The 24,742-nt window shown below is 39.1% G+C and overlaps 1 pseudogene; it reads left to right on the top strand.

The window, feature by feature from the left end:
* Nucleotides 1-1,306: 1,306 nt before the first annotated feature.
* Nucleotides 1,307-10,761, top strand: LOC114696355 (annotated as a pseudogene).
* The last annotated feature ends 13,981 nt before the right edge of the window (nt 10,762-24,742 follow it).

The following is a 24,742-nucleotide window of genomic DNA, read 5'->3' as shown; positions in this document are numbered from 1 at the left end:
TGATCCTGGATGCTGGATGTAGACCAAGCAGAGTTCTCCAGAGAACACCGCTAGACTGCACTTCACCTCTCCTGGATCCTGTAATCAACCCCTTTACTAGCTATAAGGTAGCCCTCAAAATAAACCTCCTTTTTTCTTAGACTATGTGGAGCTTCCTTAATAAATTCTCCAATAGGTATGTAACACCTGTGAACCAGAACAATGACAAGCATGGAAAGTTAGCTATAAAGGTCTAATAGTGGCACTCACATGTTGATAGTAATTAACATTTGTCAAATTTGACTTAAAGTCCACTGAACAGATGAGAAATCAAGCTTGTGCTAGAAACCTAGCCAGCTACCTGGGACTAGTGAAGTCATGGATCTTAGCAGAGAATCTACTGCTGCAACTTAACCCAGCACAATTCCTTAACTACATTCTAAATATTATCCTTGTACCCCCAGGTAAGTTATCACCCCTCATCAAAGAAGCTTTTCTTATCTCTCTGTTCCTCACTATTCCAGAGACAGTCACTTCTTCTCATTGAGACAGGGTGAAGATCAGAGTGAACAGTTTTGATTATTTTGGGCACCTGGTCACAAGGGCTACTTTCAACTATGGTAAAGTAGACATTGTTGCCAGCAAAGACCCCTTCATTAACTTCAACTACATGGTCTACGTATTTCAATATGACTCTACTTATGGAAAGTTCCATAGCACAGTCAAGGCTGAGAACAGAAAACTTCTCATCAATGGGAAGGTCATTTTCATCTTCCAGAAGGGATATCCCAATATCACATGGGGAAATGCTGGTACTGAGAATGCTTTAAAGTCTACTGGCATCTTCAAAACCAAGAAGAAGGCCAGGGATCTGCTGTGGGATGTTCTGTATGGCAAATGTGTTGCTCTGATTGGTCAATAAATAAAATACTGATTGGCCAGTGGCTAGGCAGGAAGTATAGGTGGGACTAACAGAGAGGAGAAAAGAAAGAACAGGAAGGCAGAAAGAGTCACTTCCAGCCACTGCCAGGACAAGCAGCATGTGAAGATGCCGGTAAGCCACGAACCATGTGGTGAGGTATAGATTTATGGAAATGGATTAATTTAAGCTATAAGAACAGTTAGCAAGAAGCCTGCCAGGGCCATACAGTTTGTTTACTTGGTTGGGTCTGAGCGGCTGTGGGACTGGCAGGTGACAAAGATTTGTCTTGACTGTGGTCGAGGCAGGAAAATTCTAGCTACAGGGATCACTTGAATGGTGAAGCCAAAATCATCATTATCTCTCCCTCTTCTATTGATGGCCTCGTGTCTGTAATGGGCATGAACCATGAACCACAAAAATCATTACAGCTCGTGCAAGACTGTCAGCAATGCTTCTTGCACCACTAATCGCTTGGCACTCCTGGCTAAAATCATCTATGAAAACCTTGGCAACATAGAGGAACTCATGAACACAGTCCTTATCATAGCTACCAACCCAAAAGACTGTAGACAGCCCCTCTAGGAAGCTGTGGTGTGATGGCCATTGGCCTGCCCAGAGTGACATTCCCACATCCACAGGTACTACCAAGGCTATGTGCACTGTCATCCCAGAGCTGAATGGGATATTCACTTACATGGCCTTCTATATTCCTACCCCCAATCTGTCTGTATTAGATCTGACTTGCTGCCTAGAGAAAGCTGTCAAGTACAATTACATCAAGAAGGAGATAAAGCATGTATCAGAGGGACCACTAAAGGGCATCCTGGACTATACTGAGGACCAGGTTGTCTCCTGAAACTTTAACAGTGATGCCAACTTTTCTACCTTTTATGCTGGGGCTGTCATTGCTCTCAACAATTTTGTTGACCTCACTTCCTAGTATGACAATGAATATGGCTACAGCAACAAGATCATGGACCCCATTGCCTACAAGGCCTCCAGGTGTAAAAAGCCCTGGACCACACACCCAACAAGAACTTGAGAAGAGAGGGTCCCTTGGCTGGTGATGAGTTTCTGTCCATCACTCAGACTCCCTTCACAATTTCCATCCCATAACCATAGAAGAAGGGGAAAAGCCTAGGAAGCACTACTCTCTTTAATACCATCAATAAAGTTCACAGACCCCTGCCTCCTTCACCACACACAAATATTCTATATATAGTAAATGCCAACTGTGCAAAAAGCAATGGATTGTAGGGAGCCCAGCCACAATAAATACATCTGCATCACAGTTCCTCTATCTATGGCTCAGGACACACCACAGATGAGAAAGCAGACAGATTGTTAAGAGCCAGAATACCAGGGAGTCTGTGACTGCCTCTCTTAGAAATGGCTGAATAAACAAGACACGGATAATGATAGTACAAATAGACTTGATAACATAGAAGGGGAAAGAAATCTTTCAGGTTCCCACCCTTCGACAAAGAACTACAGGCAACTAATGACTGCTGAGATAGGGAGAATTAGTATCTCCCAGAGATGAGCATGCTGATTGGTTATCTAATTCAAAGTGGCCAACCTTGAAACCATACACACAAATAATAAAAGTAGATCTAGGTTGTATTTTTATATTTGTTCATATATATAACAATAATAAATCAAAGGGAAAAGGCCTAATTAATTTGAGAGTGGAGGGGACTTGGGAGGGGTTGGAGGAAGAGTACATGAGAGAAAAAAAGAGGAAAGTGATATAATTATATTTTAATCAAAAATATAGAATAAAGGGGGAAAAGGAAAACACCAGTGTATTTTTAATTTAAAATATCCAAAAAGCAAAAGTAAAATTTCAGAATTAAAACAAAGTTTTTTTATTTTTGTGAAATAAACTTCATGGAAAACTCATATTTCCCTGTGAATATTTAGTCAGTCTATAAGCTTGCATTTCATATGGGGATTTGGTGGTATAACCATTCTAACATTGATCCTTAGCACTAATCCCATAGACAAGCAACACAGAGAATTAAATGTCAACTATACTTTCTAAAAATGTGAGGATATTTCCAGTATACTTTTATCTTGATTTCAAATATTTTCATTCCCTATAAAGAGGCTGGGGTAAAATGCATGAGATGATCTAAGTAGTATGCACTTGAACTCCTTTTTATTAATACCATTACTTTAAGAACCAGAACAACAGCCAAGCAGAAACTACATTCACCTTTCTTTGTAATGATCCCTAAACAAATCCTCTGCTACCTTCGGCTGACAGGAAGAATCCAGTCTTGGGGGCACAGTCATCAGCATAGCTGTCTGCCTCACCCAACCTTTAGTTGATGCCAGTTTCATTTTTGATCTTTTCTCTGTCAAATGTTCCCTGAACTGACAGAGAAATGCTTCTGTTAATATAACCCTGAGGATCTTTTCCATGTCCAAAGTCTATAACCTAAAATTAGCCTACTCCTGGCTTTAAATCCTCACACTTTGGCTCTTTCCTCTTAAGCTGGCCCCTTTCTTGAATAACCAGTGAGTGCCAAACCCAAATTAGGCGTATTTCAGAGCTGCAAAATACACTTCCACTTCTGAGCCACTGGCAGTCACCTTAGTTCCTCCCTCACTGCTGTGAACTCCTCCAGGTAAGCACATTCAGAAAGTGTTTGGATTCCTTCTGTTGTTCATATTTTGTCAAACATTTTCCCAAGTCCAACCCTCATAAAATGTTTAATCACATAACCCCCAAAACCCCCATGAGAGGATGCTGTCCCTCCTAGAAATCATGGTTTGTCAAACAAGAATCTTAGGACCAGGGGCTGGATGCCTCCTTAGGAAGTGTTCATCAGAAAGGCCCTCCTCCCAAACAACACAAGCTATTTTCAGTTCTCTTGGTTGCCCATCACAGCTAGAATATAATAATCTAATGGCTCACAGCTTTAATTCCAGTACCTGCGAGGCAGAGGCAGGCTGCTTCTGTTAGTTTGAGAACCACCTGGTCTACACAGTGAGTTCCAGGACTGCCGGAGCTACGTAGTGAAACCCTGTCTTGAAAAAAACAAAAAACACAAAAATAATCTATTTCTGAAACCACCACATACCTTGACTGCAAGGTATAGAGAAAACAATCTGGAGCTGAACTAGAAGCTTCCTTTCTATTGGCTAGCTTTTGTAGTGCCACGTGTTATTCAGGCTACTGGGGGAGAAAGGTATCAATGTCTTACCCAGCTATGAACTCTACAAACTGCAATGCCAACCAGTCACTCAAAAATGTGCTCACTGGTGCAATAATAACATGACTATTAAAGAGGTAAACAATTTTTCCTGAGTTGGATTTGAGGTCCGAGGCACAAGACGAAATACATGCTCAGTACTGTAAATTTGGTCAAAACCCCATGGCTGAGAAGATCATAGGCTCTAAGGGGAACTCACTACTGTTATTTTGCTAAATTGACCTAGCACCAAACTGCAGTCTAAAATACTAATATTTACACCCATATGCAAATACTACTCTTATCCTTAATCAGAGAAGCTTCTCTTTGCTGTGAATGATGATAAATGCAAAGGAGACTTGTGACTACTCAAGATGCTTAAACTAAGTTATGGCTGGGTGTTCAGACCTAAAGAAGACATTTATACTAACCCTCTAAGGCTTGGGGAATATCATGGAAGAGAGAGTGGAAAGATTAAAGCCAGAATATAGGAAGAAGGTGTTTGAAATGCTATCTTCAGGGCTTGATGCAGCCATTACAAATATTATGTATGTCACAGCAGCGGTACTGTACCTGCATAAGACAGGGCTTATAAATAACCAATCATAAATTGAGAAAGGCTCGTGTGGCCCTACCCCTTCATGCTGAACTTTGGCAACTAACTGATGGCTTCTAGAGAAAGAACAGCCATTGTTCACAAGGTCCCAAAGGATGGTGCCAAACCCAAAGCCTGACAGTACTGACTAAAACCAGTGGGTCACAAAATAAAAAGGCATACACATAGGGGAGAAATATATAAGGAAAGAGAAGAGGATGAAATGGGTGGGAGGGAAATAAGGGAGGATGATTGGGCAGAATAAACAGAATGCACTGTACACAGGTATGAAAGAGTCAAAGAATGGATTTAATCAATAAAAAAGAAAGATGAATGAATTTGAACTTATTAAAATAAGAACTCGGTTGGGGTTGTAGCTAGCTCAGTGGTACAGTAGCTTGCCTTGCACACACAAGGCCCCAGGTTTGATTCCTAGCACCAAAATGAATATAAATAAATAAAAACATAAATAAATTTCTTTTAAAACTTAATCACAGCCCCCAACCCTATTAAATAATACTACAAAAACTCAATTAGGTTATTATTTACTCCAGTAATCTGATTTATATGCCCTATTTAATACGTTATAAATATCTTGATTATTCCTATTTTGAGCTCTAGAAGTTTTCCCCCAAGTCTTTAGAATAGGTGTGTGTGTGTGTGTGTGTGTGTGTGTGTGTGTGTGTGTGTGAATATATGCAAGTGCATATGTGCCTGTACATACGTGAGAGCCACAGTGTGTGTGTAGAGGTCAACAGATAACTTGCAGGAGTTGGCGGTCTCCTTTTACCACTCAAGTCCTAGAAGTCAATCTCTAGTTATGGGATGACTGACACATTCCATTGAGTACAAAAACCAGTGAGTACAAAAGAAATGTATGTGTGACTAATACAGAAATTCTAATCATTAAAGAAAAAGATTAACAGAATGAGTGACTACCCTAATGCCCCTCTCCCTCAGTATTTCATAAAACATCTGTCAAAATCCTAGACATAAAATAGCTGTCCCACTGCGTTTGATGTTGATCTGACACTTAAAGAACACTTGCAGTGCCCAGATTCTCCTTGAGTACTTACCAGATGTTCATAGATGTAGTCGGAATAAATCTCTCCCACCCGCATCCCCCAAGTAAACACACACAGAGGCTTATATTAATTATAACTGCATGGCTATGGCTCAAGCTTTTGCTGGCTCTTATATCTTAAATTAGCCCATAACTATTAATTTATGTATCGCCACATGTTCGGTGGCTTTACTTGAGTCCCATTACATGTTGCTTTTTGGATGCTGACTGGCATCTCTCTCACCTTCTTCCTGTCTCTCTCTTTGAATTTCCCGCCTGCCTCTAAGCTGCCTTGCCATAAGCTAAATGCCTTTATTAATAAACCAATTAGAACAACACAAATTCACAGCATACAGAAAGACATTTCCCCATCACATAGACTATAATTTGAGTGTACTAAATATCAAAAAACTAAAAGTCTGATAAGCTCATTGTGTAACAATGATGAGATCAAATTAAAATTCAATGATTATGAAATATATTTTGAAATTAGCATTTAGAAATTGAACATTTCATATGTAAATAGTCCATGAAACAAAGAAAACATTCAAACTGAATAATATTTTTTAAAAAAGAGGATACCTTTTTTACCTGCGTAATGCCGAAGTAATATTTAAAAGAAAATGTATATTTTATGCCTCTATCTGAAAATTTTTAAGTTTTAATATCTTTTTATTTTTATAGCATTGAGAGAACAAGAAAACCATATAACTCCTTGATAGAAGTAAGAGAAATGCATTTAATATCTATTTCTAATTTTTCATTCCAAATAGATTTCTTTAATATGTTTTTAATTAAAATTCAAATGTACCACTTTTCCCTCTTGTTTCCTCCCCCAGGTCCTTCCATGCTTCCTGACTCGCAAGTAAATAGGCTTTGTCTTTGATTACTGGATTATTATTGTCACTTACATGTATGTGTTTATGTATATAGCTACAACCTGCTGGGTCTGGATTTTTGTTTGTTTGTTTTGTTCATATGTCTTCAGGGCTGACCACTCTGCATGCATAGACAGCCAATAAAAGGGCTCATCCCAGGAAGAGGCAAAGTGTCCTTCCAATTGTCACCAGTTGCCTGTAGTTCTTTGTCTAGGTGTGGGATCCTGTAAAACTTTTCCCCCTTCCATGTTAATATGTTGCTAGAGGTTTTCTCAGCCACTTATAAACACACAGAGGCTTACATGAATTACAAACTGTATGGCCTATGGCTCAGGCTCATTGTTAACTAGCTCTTATAACTAATTCAACCCATTTCTGTTAATCTTTGTTTCACCACGTGGCTTCATGGCGTCACCTGTTCTCTCACATCTTGCTTCTCCTGGCAATGGCTCGCAGCTTCTGCCTCACTCCGCCCTCCTTCACCTCCCTCTTCAGTCTGAATGAACTGCCTAACCTATTCTGCCTCGCCATTGGCCAAACAGCTTTATTTATCAGCCAATGACAGCAGCATATATTCACAGCGTACAGAAAGCCGTCTCACAGCATTAACTTGTTCATTGATGTTGCACTTGTTCTGCCTTGTTTATGCAGCCACTTCTAGAAGAGACTATTTCTCAGCAAATTTCCTGGTGTTCTGGTGTTTATAATCTTTTTGCCCCCTCAACCATGCTGTTCCAGGAGCCACAGACAGAGGAGCTATGCTGGAGGTGTGTCCTTTGGGCCTGGGCTCCCCCTGTCTGTGCAACTCTGCATTGTGTCCATTGTGGTTTTTGTGATGGACTCTGCGTACTGTAAAGAGAGGCTTCTTCTTTTTATGCATTTTTGTTTAAGTTTTTTCATATAATGTATTTCAATCATTTTCCCTCTGCCAACTCCTTCCAGATCCTCTTAACCTCCTACCCACCCAACTTCATATTTTATCTCTCAAAAAGAAAGAAAAAAAAAAACAAGAACAAAATCCAGACAAATACACTAAAAAAGGAGGAAGAGGAGGAGGGGGGAAGAGGAAAGACATTTCATAAATCATCTTTGATGAGGGATGGTAGCGACACTTACTTAAGCGTGGCTCCTGCACAAAGAAGGTTTGTGGACTCTATGTTTTTTCTTTTCTTAAATTCTCAAAAAATGAGGAAATTAGGGACTTTTCACTGTATCAGTGTAGCACATGGCTAACCTCAAACCTACGAGATTTTGAATGCATTTGCCTTGCATTTGCCACATTTAACACTTTCTTTTCCACCCTCTCCTTAAAGCTTAATAAGAAACGTAAGGGAAAGAGAAAAGAGAGAGCATATAATTTGGAAAAATCAAAAGAAGTACCTTAAAGGACTTTCAAAACCAGCTGTAATTAAATATCATTTCATGTCCACTAGATTGGCTAAAATAAATAAAGTCAACAAAACAAGCATTAATTGTGGATACTGAGCCATGGGAACAGTCATTCACTGCGGGAAGAGTATGAATTGATAGAACATTTTGGAAAATCATTGTTATTTTTCTGTAAATACCACAATAAATGAAAACATGTGTTACCAAAAAATACTTGTATGAGAACAAGAAATTGCAATTTTCAAAATTACCAAATCTAATGTCCAGATGTCCATCAACAGGAGGGCAAAAAATGCAGCATATTCATAATAATAAGAAAGTATTAATAATTGAAAACTGTTATTACTGCTTTTTCCCCCTAGCACTGCCAGGCCTGCAGGTCTGTATGGAGCTGCGATTGAGAGTTTCTGCTCCACAGGACGAGGTTTGTGAAAGTTGTCAGGAACAACACCTAGTTGAAGAGATACCAAGTAAGATTTAGAAGGCAGTGAGAGGGTAAAGCTGACTCCTATGCTCGGAAACGATTGGTGATTCAGGACAAAAATAAGTACAAAACAGCCAAATGCAGAGTGATAGTTTGTGTAACTAACATCATCTGCCAGGTTTCGTATGCCCATATAGAAGGGGATATGACAGTCTGTGCACACGAACTGCCAAAATACAGTGTGAAAGTTGGCCTGACAAATTATGCTACAGCCTGTTGTACTGCCCTGCTGCTGGCCCCCAGGCTTCTCAGTAGGTTTGGCATGGACAAGATCCATGAAGGTCAAGCAGAGGTGACTGGAGATGAACACAATGTGGAAAACATTGATGGTCAGCCTGGTGCATGCGCTTGCTATTTGGATGCAGGTTTTGCCCAAACTACAACTGGCATTAAAGTTTTGGGGGCTCACAATGGAGCTGTGGATGGAGGCTTCTCTATAGTACCAAACAATTCATCGTAAGCACAGCATGGGTCCGAATGTCACAGACTACAGCTCCAAAGCAGGGTGGGCTGGTGACCTTGGCTGACCACAGCAGAAGACAGGAATCCAGATGGCGGGGAGCCGGAGATGGAGCGGATTTTTGCTGGCCTCGGGGCTTAGCTAGGGAACTGAGACTTGCTGTGGGATGATTTGTATGTCCTGTGGGAGCCCTTCTTGGGTTCCTTGTGGCGTTACCCAGCAGGTCCGTATAGAGGATGATTAGGACCATGGCCCTGAGTGCAGGTGTTTGAGATGGTCTGCACTTGGCTGTGCTGGGGGATGGTCTGTATGTCAAGTTGCTCTGATTGGTCAATAAATAAAACCTGATCGGCCGTGGCTAGGCAGGAAAGATAGGTGGGACTAGCAGAGAGGAGAAATAAAAGGACAGAAAGGCAGAAGGAGACGCTGCAGCCGCCGCAATGACCAGAGAGGCTGCAGCCGCCACCATGACCAGCAGCATGTGAAGATGCTGATAAGCCACCAGCCATGTGGCGAGGTATAGATTTGTAGAAATGGATTAATTTAAGGTATAAGAAAATGCGTTACTTTAAGATATAAGAATAGTTAACAAGAAGCCTGCCACGGCCATACGGTTTATAAGAAATATAAAGTCTCTGTGTTTATTTGGTTGGGTCTGAGCGGCTGTGGGACTGGCGGGTGACAAAGATTTGTCCTGAATGTGGGCAAGGCAGGAAAAACTCAAGCTACAGAGACTGGACTGGCTGCTCCCTTTTTCGGGAATGGAACTGTGTAGGCATTCCCTGGTTATATGGAACTTTGCAGGCAAGTTTAGGTACCCACCAGCCAGGGAGGAGGCTGAGAGTGGGAGCCACCCAGGCCTTTGGAATTTGCCCCACATTGGGCGCCAGATATTGGTGAAATTATTAAGGGCATTCTACGTAGTTAAAAAGAAGATTTATTTAGTGGATAACTTACAAATGAAGGGATAAGTAGGTCACGGGGTGTGGGGAAGGTGTATCACAGTCCAGCTGTGTTCTCTGGAGCTCTGCTCTGTCAACCTCCACAGTCAAGGGTCCAGGACCGAGTGCACTGGCCCATCCAGGTCTCAGGTCTTTCAGCACCTCCCTTGGCCCCGCCTTGTAGGTGTGACAGTTGCTGAAGCCTCAATGGGGGTTGGAACTTCCAAATCAAAGCTGGAATGGCTACCCACTGTTGCTGGAGGGCTTCTCTCCAGGTTCCACCAAGCCCCGCAGTCCCACAATCCACATATAAAATAATCACTCAGATACTTATATTACTTATAAACTGCATGGCCATGGCAGGCTTCTTGCTAACTGTTCTTATATCTTAAATTAACCCATTTCTATAAATCTATGCCTTGCCACGTGGCTGGTGGTTTACTGGCGTCTTCACATGTTGCTTGTCATGTTGGTGGCTGCAGTGTCTCTCCCTCCTTCTTCCTGTTTCCCCAATTCTCCTCTCTCCTTGTCCCGCCTATACTTCCTGTCTGGTCACTGGCCATCAATGTTTTATTTATATAGAGCAATATCTACAGCAACCCACTACAGGAGGGAGATGAAAATGCTTATAGGAATGTTCTCTCAGTTCACAAAGAGCAACGTGACTCCAGACACAATGGAGGCCATGCATAAGAAAGCTCATGGTGCTTCAAGAGAGAATCCAGCCTATGAGAAGAAGCTCAAGAGAGAAGTGAAGAGACGGAACTGCCCCAAAATGTCTGTTGCCCAGAAGAAAGATTCAAAGAAGGCAAGCTTCCTCAGAGCTCAGGAACAGGTTGCTGAGAATTAAAGCAATTTTTATGAAGATGTTTTTTATAAAGATAATAAACCTAATGACCAAGCAGCTAAAAATTGTTATGAATCATAAATATAAGTATTTATTAATATGTTATATTATAAATATTTATAAAATATTGTTATAAATAAATATATGTTATAAATATAAATAAAAATTCATAATAAAAAATACTTTAACCAAAACAAAAAAACTGTGATAAACAACAACATGAGCAAACTTCTAAATTATTGTGTGGAGTAGAAGAAACCAGACATAAGAAAGATAGACTATATATCAATTTATATGAAATTCACAGTCAAAATAAATCCACAATAAAGAAATCAAACAACAGTTGCCTATGGGAAGAAGTGATTGGGAAATTTCTAAGATGAAAGAAAAGTTGCATTTCTTCAAGGTGTGGTTGTATTGATTAAAACTTATTGAACTGTATGCTTAACATCTGTTCATTTCACTGATAAAAATATTCCCTCTGTTATTAAAAAGATATAAAAGAAAAATACTACAGTTTATTTAGGAAAGTAGTGCCTTCCTCCATCAGTAATATCTTTACTTAACAACGATACAAAGTTTCACCCAAACACAAATACAGGAACAATAGAATGATACCTAACCATTTTTAAATAATTACCAGCTTTATCAAATAGCTTTGATAGTGAGAAAAAATATGTTGTCATTCAAACAAGATTATTCATTGAGTTAAAGACATTAGGAAGACACAGTCGGGAAGAACTTCACAGAGAGCTGGTAGGATTGTTGAGAGGTGGAAGGTGTTCACTGCACAAGACTGAGGAGCACAGTTCAATCCCCAGAACCCACATAAAGGTGGAAAGAGAGAACCCATGTTGCTAGAGTTTTCCTGCCTTGCCCACAGTCAGGACAAATCTTTGTCACCCGCCAGTCCCACAGCCGCTCAGACCCAACCAAGTAAACACAGAGACTTATATTGCATACAAACTGTATGGCCGTGGCAGGCTTCTTGCTAACTGTTCTTATAGCTTAAATTAGTCCATTTCCATAAATCTACTCCTTGCCACGTGGCTGGTGGCTTACCGGCATCTTCACATGCTGCTGGTCATGGCGGCGGCTGGAGTGTCTCTCTTGCCTTCCTGTTCTTTTATTTCTCCTCTCTGTTAGTCCCGCCTATACATCCTGCCTAGTCACAGCCGATCAGGTTTTATTTATTGATCAATCAGAACAACTTGACATACAGACCATCCCCCAGCACAGCCAAGTGCAGACCATCTCAGACACCTGCACTCAGGCCAATGGTCCTAATCATCCTCTATGCGGACCTGCTGGGTAACGCCACAAAGAACCCAAGAAGGGCTCCCACAGGACATACAGAACATCCCACAGCAAACCCACTCCACACAATGGCCTCTGATCTATACACACACACACACACACACACACACACACACACACACACATACACACACACATACACACACACCACACACACACACACACACACCACACACACACACACATACACACACACTATTTTTTACATTTAAAGAGCCTTTCCAGACTCTCAGTGATTTATCCTCATGACAATACTTCTTCCTACCTTGTATTTAAGCTGTTCACCCCAGTCCACCTCTAAGGAATAATTCCAGCTCATCTTTAATTAAGAAGACAAAATAAGACCCTATGGAAAGGTTGCATTTATAGTATAGATGATAATATTTTTGTTGTTCTGGATTATTTTTCAGTGACAGAGATTGAACCCATGACCTTACGCAAGCTAGATATATACTCTCCCTCCTAGTCATATCTGAAGCTTATTGAATCTTTTGTGTGTATAATTCAGTGGGTTTTTATCATGTCATAAGAATGTGCTACCATCACCACTAATTCCAGAACATTTCTATTTTCAAACTAATGCAGTATCTAATATAATAGTAGTCACTTCTCACTCCTCCCTCCCCTGAACAGCCCTTTCAACCCCTAGTCTATGCTTTTCCTGTGGATTTATCTGTTCTGGACATTTCATATAAATTGGAACATGTAATACTGTGGCCTTTTGCCTGGCTTCTGTCACTTAGCATGGGAAACCTTCAACTTTTATTTGTACCAAAGCATGTACCAAGAATCTACTACTTTTAATGGCTGAAAATATTTTAATAAATGAATATATCATATTTTATCTAGTATATATAATTACATACAATTATGTAATACATAATATAATAGCCTGGCATATAATAATCACTAAATGAACAATTACTTTCCTCCTTATTTTGGGACTAAAAGTGACTTTTGAGGCTTTTTCAAAACCATACCTTAAAATACGCCAAATTTGACTTTGATCTGAAAAACAAGTGCTGTGATGGCATTTTTCAGGAGATTTTTTTTTTGTTATTATACAACAAATTGTTTCTAAAACAAGATTGCTCTCGCTAGTTTCTTTCATGAAACTCTGTGGTCTGGTCCTAATTCTATCTGTGATCTTAACTCTGTGATCTTAATTCTGTCCTGGTCTCCAGAACCTAACACAGAGACTTCAATATGTCTATAGCCTATCATAAATAGTTCAAAATGTCTATAACCTGTCATAGATAGTTCAATATGTCTACATTACAAATTGCAGATCTCTGGACTTTCTGAGCAACCAATGTGAGCACCACAATTTTTTAAAAAAGAAAAGAATTATTTTCCATTACTTTATTATTCCCTGCTGATCAGATTACCTTGGGGGATGCTGATGGGGCTCTTTCTGTGCTGTGTGCATGCTAGAGTATAAAGGAAAAAGAAACAGCTCTCTTGAATGACTCCAAGATATTAATGTTGCAATCATCTCTCTTAATCCACAACTTGGATCACAGTCTTGTAATAGTAACCAAGCCATGCAGGGTAGAAAACACAAAAGACTTTTTTTCCAATCTGCCGGCTCACAGAGTGTTTGCCATTTGGTTAGGCAGATTTATGCAAAACATGGTGTTTTCTTGAACCTAAAGATAAACACCTTTCCTTTAAAGGACAACTGCTTTAAAATCCCCAGCACCACTGCACAGATCCCAGTTCTGTACCAAATGCTGATAGGCCATGTTGGGAATTACCTTTTAATGCAAGACCATCTTTGATTCACAATTCTATCTTATCAGATGTCTTAAGTCATATTCTGAAATAACTACAAAGTGCTATCATCTATTTATAGAATCAGTTTCCAGATATTTTGCTTTTTGGAATTTCACCTGGATTATTTTTTCAACCACTTAAAAAGCATAAGTAATTTCGAGTTCTCCATTCACAAGAACTATCAAGAGCCTTTGGTTAGTCTTTTTTAAGTGGCATGCTCCTCAGTTATGTATGTTCTGGCCCAGACCCTGAAACAAGTAAAAGCATTCTACAGCTAAGAATGTGATCTGTAATTCAACAGGAGTGATAATATTATACCTCCTTAGGTTTTTAGTACTGTCATTGGGTGTCAACAACTAAGACAGTATGGAAAGGAATTCTGAAAGAGACTACTTGGGCTAAATGTATTAGTTACAAAATAGAGCTACATAATTTGTTCTAATTGTATAATTTGAGGTGAAGCAATCTTATCTGATTTACCTATACATCCCAATCTAGTAAAGAGTGTTAAAAGAAATATGCTAGTTCCAACACATAACCTTGTAAGTGCTCAGTTCGTAATACTCTAGAGGGTTTCATTTCTTCTTTCAGGTTTTAGAAACAGAATGAAACATGATCCTGATGCCCTGTTGGAAGCAGAAGATGGAAGCAGATTACCTTTGGATGCTCCTGCAGTCCGTGTCCCTATGACTCACTGCAGCTTAGTAGAGATCCCCAGAAGACTTTCTTGTTGACTACAATATTAAACTTGACACCCCCAAAATACACAAAGGAAAATAAAAGAAAATTTGTTATGACACAAAAGCGAAATTTTCCAAAATCTCTCACTTCTTCATAAAATCCTGGAGTCTTGGAATCAAATTAATAGGTTGAATTTTCTCTGACGAGGAATTGAAAATGTTTCCTTTCTCTTAAGTGAAAAAACAAGCCTTTAGAACACAGAGGTGATGAAACATATACTTATTCTTTAAGGATGTTCTCAAAATCATGTGTTAATCCAATTTGTAGTCTCATTTAGGTATAGTTTTTAAAGAAGAAACACAATTCAGTTAATATAGACTGCCTGGCACTTTTACTTTCAAAGTATTTGGTGCAGAATCAGAAGCCATAATCATAAGTCTTGCTTCATGGTCAACCATTTTAGCTAACTTTTTTCATGCTTTGTAGAAGCGAAAATTTTACAAATATCTAATTAAAATAAATGTGACCAAAATGCAATTCTGAGTTATTTTAGTTGTAAAATCATCATTGTCTAAATTCTTTTGTTTAACTCTTACCCCATAAGCTGGCCACAGCAGTTGCATTGACTCGCTAACACCTTCTGAACCTGGACTACCCCAGAACTCTGTGAGCACATACGACACTGAGTTCTCAGGAATCTGTCATCCTTGATCTCAGCAAACTTTCTGGATATTTCTGGGGAAACTACACTGTACTAAAATTCTCCCATAGTCTCTCTGTGCTAAAGCTACCTACACCTGGGTAACAATAATCCTGTGTCATCAGGAGAAATAAATCCCCAAAAATGTAAGAAATATAAGTTGCTTCTTATTTATCTGTAACTTTATTTCTATTTGAAGGTGCCTTTCATCAGATAAAGGAATTTTAATATTGCTCAACTCAAAGTCTGACTCTTCAAAAACCACTAAGTAATTTGGACTTTTGTCTCTTCATTTGACAAGTAAGAGTGTTAACTCACTGGAATGAGATTCTTCTAGACCAATCTCTAATAGTGAATAACAGCACTGTACTGCAAACATTGTCTGATGCTCATAATGAAGGATTATCAGTAGATGCTGCTACCAAGAGTATACAAAAAGATAAATTACCAAACGTAGTTTCATTGAAATTAAGTTTCTTAATCTTATAAATAAAACAAAAGGTTAGGCTGAGATTGAGATATTTTCCCAGCTTTTGTAGAGGAATGGCTGAAAAAAAGGTTTGTATTTAATGTACACAATATGTTGCAAATGATGAGTGTTATGTGAGTTACTTTTCTTTTGCTATGATAAAGCACCATGACCAAGGCAACTTATAGAGGAAAGAGTTTATTTTGGACTTACAGTTCCTGAGGGATGAGAGTCCTTCACCGCCCTAGTGGGGAAGCATGGGAGCAGGCAGACTGGTGACTGCAGCAGAAGCTGGAGGCTCATGTTTCTCTTTTTCTTTAAATAAATTTACTTAGTTTCCCCTCTCTCCTTTCCTCCCAGTCTCGCTACCACACAACCTCCCCCCCTCTGTCCCCACCCCTCAACCCACTTCTCCTCCACCTCTGCCCAGGAAAGGCCAGGTCTCCCATGAGCAGCAACAAAACATGACATATTAAGCTACAACAAGACCAAGCACCATTGCCCCTGCCCCATGTGTTAAGGCTGGACAAGGCGACCCAGTATGAGGAGTAGCATCCCAAAAGCCAGCAAAAGAATTGGAGTTCCCACTATTAGGAGTCCCACGAGAGGACCGAGCTACACAACAGTAACAAATATGCAGAGTGCTTAGGACAGTCCCATGCAGCCTTCCTGGTTATTGGTTCAATCTCTCTAAGCTCCTATGAGCCCAGGTCAGCCAACTCTGTGAGCCTTCGTGTGGTACCCCTGACCCCTCTGGCTCCCACAATCCCCTCCCCCCCTATTCTGCAGGGTGTTTCAAACCACAGAAGGAAGCAGAGAAAGGGAGCTTGGAATGGCAAGAGTCTTTAAACTCTCAAAGCGTGTTCCCAGTAATATACCTCCTCCAGCAAGGTCACCCTTCCTAACCCTATCCAAACAGTTCCACTACCTGGGGACCAAGTACTCAAATGTCAGAGCCTTTGTGGGACATCTCACTCAAAATACCTCCACAGTACTTGTGATAATTAGCATATCCATCACTCCCTGTCACAATGCTAACATTTCTTATGTGTAATGGCACATAAGATCTACTGTCTTAGCAAATTTCAAGTATAGAATACGTGGGTTCAGAGGTTACTAACCTGGAAGTTTGTATCCTCACTCCCCCCCCCCCACTGCAGCTCCTGGTAATCACACTTCTATTCTTCATTTCTAAGAGGCCAACTTTTTTAGATTTCATGAGTAAATGAGATTATAACATTTTTCTTCTGTGTCTGAATTACTGAATTTAGCAGTGTGACCCATAGTTTCATATTGAACTACAGTTTTAAATTATTCCATTGAAGTGTTGTAAAGACATATACAAAGAAAGACATGTACAGCAGTAAGTCTAACTATTCCACGTTGCATTCAGAAATCAGTAAAGAAGGGACAGGAAGTCAACAGAAATGCCCCCCCAAAACAATGCAGAATTGTGCAAGTCAAGGTGGGGAAGCAATCCAAAGAGGAGAAAAATACTTAAGTATTGTAAATGATCCCTAAAGACAGCAGAAGAACAGGAAAATACGTATAGCTACTCAAGTGAATGGGACTATAATGGTGGAGACAAAGGCGAAGTTGGAATGGGTAATGGAAACTTGTAACCAGAGATGGGAGGAGAGAGTTCTGGACAGGAAGTTAAGAAAGAACAATGGGTGCACAGAAGCTGGGAACGGAAGAAATCAAAATGTATTTATACCTGGAGAGACAAGCTAATGGCTGAGGATGCCTCCACAGCTGCAGGACGTTCACTTTTGACAGTCCTGTTTCTGACCTGCCGATATAGCAGACAGAAAAGGTAAATAACAGTTAAGATTGTGAATGTATAGCGTAATAGAGATGGTATGAATAAAGGATTGCTAGAAGGAGCTACACTGTGATAATGGTTCAATTGTCATCACCAAGTTTAAATACTTTCAAAAGACCAATCACTCCTTTGAGATCTTAGTTCTAGGTGTCTGTGTCAAAGCCTGCCTTTGCTACTACTGCTTCAGTTCTGAGAGGCAAGATACATTATTTTAGGCTATAAACTTAATTTACGTGTTAAATTTTAACTATGAATACCTATAAACTATGATGTTAAGAATTGTGTCAACTTGGAGTTACAATGACGAAGTGCAGAGTCTGTGAAAAGTCTGACTCAGTGTGGGACATTCAGGGTGGAACTCTTGAAAAGATGGTTCCCATCTCATTCAACCTCATGAGAATCACTTCAGTATGTAAATACATGTCCACAAAAATCACAAACAGCTCCCTTCTCTCAATCTTCTTTTTGCTCTAGTGCTTCAAAAACTAAGACTAAGAGGTCATCAGTTTCAGTCAGCTTGTTAATGAGCAGAACACCAATATGTTCTCCATCTGGAGTTTGATGTCTGTGACACCCTTGTTACGTGAAACTCATGATGGAACTAGGAGCCATCAGACTAGATGACTCATAAATCTGACACTTGTGAAATAAAATAGTGATAAACAAAAGTCATGATGCCCTGAAGGTAAATGATCTGTCTTTTTTATTTCATCATTCAATGTAATTAGACTTAATATAAAAGTAATTAGATCCATTATATATTTAAGAGCTCCTCCACATAAGTACTCTTACTACTGAGCTCAAATCCTGAATATTACAGAAAGTACACACCAGATTGACTAAAAATTTAACATGATATAATTTTTAAGTGATAAAATCATAATCAGCCAGGCGGTGGTGGCACAGGCCTATAATCCCAGCACTCTGGAGGCAGGGCCAGGTGGATCTCTAACTAATTTCTTTTTTAAAATTTTTTATATTCATCTATTTTATTGTATGTGTATGGATGTTTTGCCTACATGTATGTATGTGCATGACATGTGTACTTGGTATGCTTGGGGGTTAGAAGAGGGTATTGGATCCCCTGGAACTTGAGTTATAAAATCTCTGTGAGCTGCCATGTGGGTGCTGGAAAGTGAGCCTGGGTCCTCTGCAAGAACAAGTGCTCTTAACCGCTGAGCCTACTCTTCACTCCCCACCAATTTCTTCAGAGAGTGATTGTAGCTTGTAAAAAGAGACAGCAACACAAATTTGTACTTGTTTTCTATCATCTTCCTGAAGATGAGTTTTAAAACCTAGCATAGGGGAGCAGTGGAGATGGCTTCACGGGAAAAGTTCTTTCCACCCAAGCATGAGGAACTGAGTTCAAATTCCCCAGAACTTACATAAAAGCTCAGCATGGTAACATACGTGCCCAGCACCCGATGCTCCTGTAGCAAGATAGGAGCAAGAAAGAGGAACCTCTGATCTGTAGATCATGCACCATTTAGCCTGGATCAGGGTCAAAATGAGAGACTCTCTAACAAAGCAGAAAGGGAAGACCAGCTGACCTCTTCGGGTTGTCCTCTGACCTCTACATGCACTGTGATGTGTTTACCTGTACACACACACACACACACACACACACACACACACACACACACACACGGCATGGTATGGTAGCAGACACATAACTAATGGTTCATTTATTCAGAGGGAAATATTTAAACTTTGGAATGATTTAACCTAGCAACAATTACTGACATTATAATGTGCATTTGTAAAAAGATAAAGAGAACTAGCTCCCCTTTCTTTTGCTTAAGGGCAGCAACTCAGTTGACATTTAAGGGAACCAGGTAACAACTTTCCTACAGGCAAGAATTTGTTTGGGGCGCTAATTGTGCCAAAAATCTAATTCATGGGCAACAGTTTAATATTGCTTTTGTGCCACCAAGGTGGCAAACACAATTAGTTCCCACTCTAAGATACTCAGAGACAGAAAAGCCAGAGTTTTGCATAAAATCCACAAATCATTAACTAAAGCAGGGCAGCAAGCCTAAATGCTAACAGTGCAGCAGACAAGGCCCTAAGCAGCCTTCTAAGATAGCTCTACATGGATGCTGATTTGATCGCCACACACAATCTCATTGCTTACAAACGGACAAGAAACAAAGCCATGAAGAGGGAGTAGGTCTGCTCTTCTTAATGTGTGTGACTATGTGGAAAACAGAAAAGGCCACCAAGAGAAAAATACACACAGCAGCTCAGGGATACAAGATGACTCATCTGTCTTTGTGAAGGTCTGGGCTGGACTGAGAGGCTTCTATTCAAATGTATAACTACAGGCCTGTTCCTCTGTGGACAGGGGTTGAATTTACACCATTCATGTGAGACTAAGGAATCCTCCAGCCTTAATTGCTAGTTTAAAAATGGCTCCAAACCCAAACTAACCCTGGAGTGCCTGGAAAAAGCAAGCTATCTCCAGCAGAATGTATTCTCAGTCTGTGCCATGAATGATTCCCACAAGAACAGATCACCAAAAGGGTCACAATCACGATTTAAATTCTATAAAGGAACAAATACTTTCCAAGGAGAAAGTCACCAGTTACAAAAACTATAATTATTAAAGTTCAGCCAGACAGGATGGCACATGCCTTCCATCCTTGCACTCAGGAGACAGAGGCACTTGACCTGGGCTATTCAAAGAATTCCAGGATAAACAGGGAAACATGGTGAGTCCTGCTTCAAAAGAAAAATATTAATTCCCCAATAAGGCCAAATGCTAGGCTCATTAAATGCTCAAAAATAAATGCATCAAAAATCATAGTACTAGAAAAAATAAATTGGAAAAGGTTTGTTAACATCTAAAAACTTTTAAAATATCCTCCATTGACATTAGGAAACCTTTCATTGAAAATAACCAAATATGATTTCTAAATTTTAGAAAAAACATTTGTAGAATACAGAATTCAATTATTGTTTAAAGAGAGCAAGCATATAAGGAAAGCACAATTTGAAAACGTAATTTTTTCACAATAATGAAGGATAAATCCTCAAAGAAAAAATGAGATAGCAAAAAAATTTAGATAGTGTTAATTAAAATAATATTAAAAAGAAAATAATTACCTAGGATACAAGACAACTTTGCAGAAATACTGAAAAGATTCTCCCAACACAATATACAGACCTATTAGAGAGCAGCAGTTAGTACTGGAGAGACTGGCTGCTCTTCCGGAGGGCCTGGGTTCAATTCCCAGAACCCACAAGGTGCTCACAACCATCTGTAACTCCAGTTCCAGGAGATCTGGTGCCCTCTTCTGGCCTCCACAGGCATTGCATGCATACAGTACACAGACATACATATAGGCAAACACATACAGACAAAATAAAGATAAATAAAACCTCCAAACCAGAGAGATGACTCAGCATGTAAGAGCACTGACTGCTCTTCTAGAAGACATGGGTTCAACTCCCAGCATCTACATGGCAGCTAACAATCAACTATAACTCTAATTTCAAGGAATCTCTTCTGGCTTCCATAGACACTACACACACACACACACACACACACACACACACATACACACAGCGCAGATAAACAAGCAGGCAAGACACCTGTACATATAAAAATTTTTAAAAATAAATCTCAAAAACCTCTTTAAAAAACATAAATAAATAAATAAACAAATAAATAAAAATAAAATCTCAAAACAAATAAGAAAGCAACAGTAATAAAGTTATTTTACTATTGGCCCAAAGATAGGAAATGACCAATGGAACAGACTAGAGAGCCTACATATTGACACACACAAGAAAACTTGATAAGTAACAGACATGCCCCTGAAAACCAGAAGTGAAGAAGATTAATTCATTGGCACTAAAATAAATGATCTTCCACGGGAAACATTAATCAATTTATATCTTGGTTACCTGCATAAATAAAAAAAGAAGTCACCAATGATGAAATTAGATAGATTTCAGGCCTATTTGTGAAGAAAGGAGAGCACATCATACATTCTGAATAAAAATATTTTATGACATTTTTGTATGGAATATATCTTAAATCACAAAAAAGCAAGAACCCAAAATTAAAAAATGAATTACTAATATTGAATACATTAAACTGTAATATTCTAAAAATGACATATAATTAATTATATGTAAGTTAAAACATACATGTTATAATCAAAAGCAAGAAATTAACCACATGCTTGAAGAATTAATATAATAAAGAATATATATATAAAGAATATATATGCCAATAACAATAAAAATAATATTCAACAGATAAAAAGTTGATTTATGGATTTAAGCAGACAATGTGTATATTATCAGGAGAATAATGCCTGGTGTGTGTGTGTGTGTGTGTGTGTGTGTGTGTGTGTGTGTGTGTGTGTATGACATTCAAGCTCATTGCTAAATAGAACACAATAAAATATCACTTCACACAGTTTAGACTGGCAAATTTCTCAAATTATTACAGGTCTACATTAGACAAAGCAAATTCTCCTATAACTGGTTGAGGCAAACATTGATAAAACTTCTTTGACAAAATATAGATGGGTCAAACATGCTCTTATTTGTTACACAACCCTTCTGTTCTTATACATGGTAAGATAGTTGTGTGGAAAGTTGAGCAGGTATAAAAGTCTTTATTGCTTCGCTATCTTAACAGAAAAAACATGGAGATGGCATAAATGTCCATTAATAAAAAGATAGATACATTATAGCACATTAATACAATGAAAATGGATTAATAAATTGTATGTACTATGTGGTTAAATTGCTAGTGTAATGTTGTATTGTGATATGATTTACTTACATTTTTAAACACACTAAAATGATGATGTATATTTTATTGTCATATGTATGTGGCAAAATTACAATACCAGCAATGATTAATAAGCAAGAAAATTCAGCATGGAATGAAAAGACATAAATAAGCCAAGAAATATCACGCAGGGGTCAAATATATCTATAATGATTGACTTCCCTTTACCTTTTCAAGTATTAAAATAAATTTAAAATTAGTAATTAAAATAAATCACAATTGAAACACTAATCAAACTAATCAAATTATATAATATGAAGCACATATAATTCACAGTTAATTCTCTTTACTACAATCACTCACTGAAGGTTTTTAAAAACAAGTTATTTAAATTCTTTGGCTCTTACTTGCTCCATCTGTGTAATGAAATGGTCAAACCAGAAGATCACTGACATCCTTTGTAGCTATAAAATTCACCTTAAAGCATGTTACAAGATCAACAAAAACACAAACAATAATTCAAATTTCATTTGAGACTCAAGACAAACTTTTACTTAGATGCTATCATAGTTGAGGTTTCCATTGCTGTGATAAAACACCATGACCAAAAGAAACTTGGGTAAGAGAGGGTTTATTTCAGATTCTATGTCCCAATGTTCCATCAGTGAGGGAAGTCAGGACAGGAACTCAAGCAGGAACTGAAGCAGAGACCATGGAGGAGCGATGCTTCCTGCCTTGGTCCTCACAATGTTGCTGTCCCAGTTGGGCATTTTGGTCGCATTGACACAGGTTAGAGTTATCTATGAAGAGAGTCACAATTGGTTAGCCTGTAGGCAAGTCTGTGGGGCATTTTCCTAATTAGTGATCAACGGGGGAGGGCCCAGGACAGACTGTCCTGAATTATAGTAAGAAAGCAGGCTGAATGAGCCATAAGGAGCAAGGCAGTAAGCAGCATTTCTCCGTGGCCTCTGCTTCAGTCCCTGCCACAGTGGGATGGACCCTTCCATATCAACCACAAATTACAAAAACACTCCAAAGGCTTGTCCATAGGCCATATGGGAGGAACATTTTCTCATTTGAGATTCCCTCTTTCCAAATGACTCTGGCTGTGTCAAGTTGATTAAAAAAAAAAAAAAAAAAAAAAAAAAAAAAAAAAACTTGACACACTGATCATTACTATTAAATGATAAACTTTCCTCTCTTATTTATCCCCAAGGTCTCATATGAATATGAATATCAATACCACAATATAAAACAATTCAACTTTTGAAAGTCTCACATTCTTCAAAATTTAAACACTCTAATAAAAGTTCAGTCTCTTTAAAAGTTCAAAGTCTTCTAAAACAGTGGTTCTCAACCTCCCTAATGCTGTGACAAATACAGTTCCTCATGTTGTGGTTATCCTCAATTGTAAAATTATTTTTGTTGCTACTCATAACTGTAATTTTGCTGCTGTTATGAACTATAGTGTAAATATATGTGTTTTCTGATGGTATAAGGAGATCCTTGTGAAAGGGTCATTTGACCCTCAAAAGGGTCATGACCCACACATAGGTCATGAACCACTTCAAATATCCAAAGTCTCTCACCCATGAGCTCCTGTAAAATAAGAAATTAAAAATTAAATACTAACTCACTCCGATAGTGGAGAACCAGGACACAATTACATAGAAGTCAAGGTAAAACCCAAATTCAACAGTGTAAGAAGTTCAGTGTTTGACACTTGGGACCCGCTCATCGTCTCCTGAGCTACAAAAGGCTTAGACAACTCCCTTCTCTAGCTCTGCCATCCACAGGACACTTAGTACTTCTCATAGGCTCAGACCAGCTCCCCCACACAGCTACTGCTGTCCTTAGCTGTCATCCCATTATACTGGCATCTCCAAAATACTGGGATCTCTGCTTCAACCAGGCTGCATCTTCACCAGTAGCCTCTCCTGGGCTCTCTTCAGGGACTCTGACCGTGCCATATTGTTCCAAGTCTCAACTTCTCTCCACAACCCTTCAATCCTGAGGTTTTTACTGCAACTGAAGTGGCACCTTCACCAATAGCCTCTCATGACCTCTCTTTGTTCCAAGATTCAGCTGTTCTCTATGACAACATCATGCCTTCAAAACCAGCACCACCTGGAAGACTCAACCATTGCCAAGTTCAGCTACCAGAACAAGGTAGTCTTGACCGCCTCTGGACCATAGCTTCTGTGTGCTGACCTTGAGGAAACATTTCCCAGAACATTTTGCTTCAATAATGCTGGTCTCTTCTTAATCACAGCTGGTTCTTCAACCCCAACTGACCATTATTGATAATCCCAACCAAGCAAAAGTTTCATTTTTGGTGTCTCTGGTCTCTTTTCATAACAGCCAGTTCTTCACCTCTAGCTGATCAGAACCACAGATTTTCAACTCAAAATATTGAATGAACCCAACAAAGTTTTTAAGAGTCTCGAAAGTTCCCTCTGAAACTTC

The sequence above is a fragment of the Peromyscus leucopus genome, chromosome 2 (assembly GCF_004664715.2).
Source record: "Peromyscus leucopus breed LL Stock chromosome 2, UCI_PerLeu_2.1, whole genome shotgun sequence".
Taxonomy (NCBI): Eukaryota; Metazoa; Chordata; class Mammalia; order Rodentia; family Cricetidae; genus Peromyscus; species Peromyscus leucopus.
This window is presented reverse-complemented; position numbering and strand designations above follow the sequence as displayed.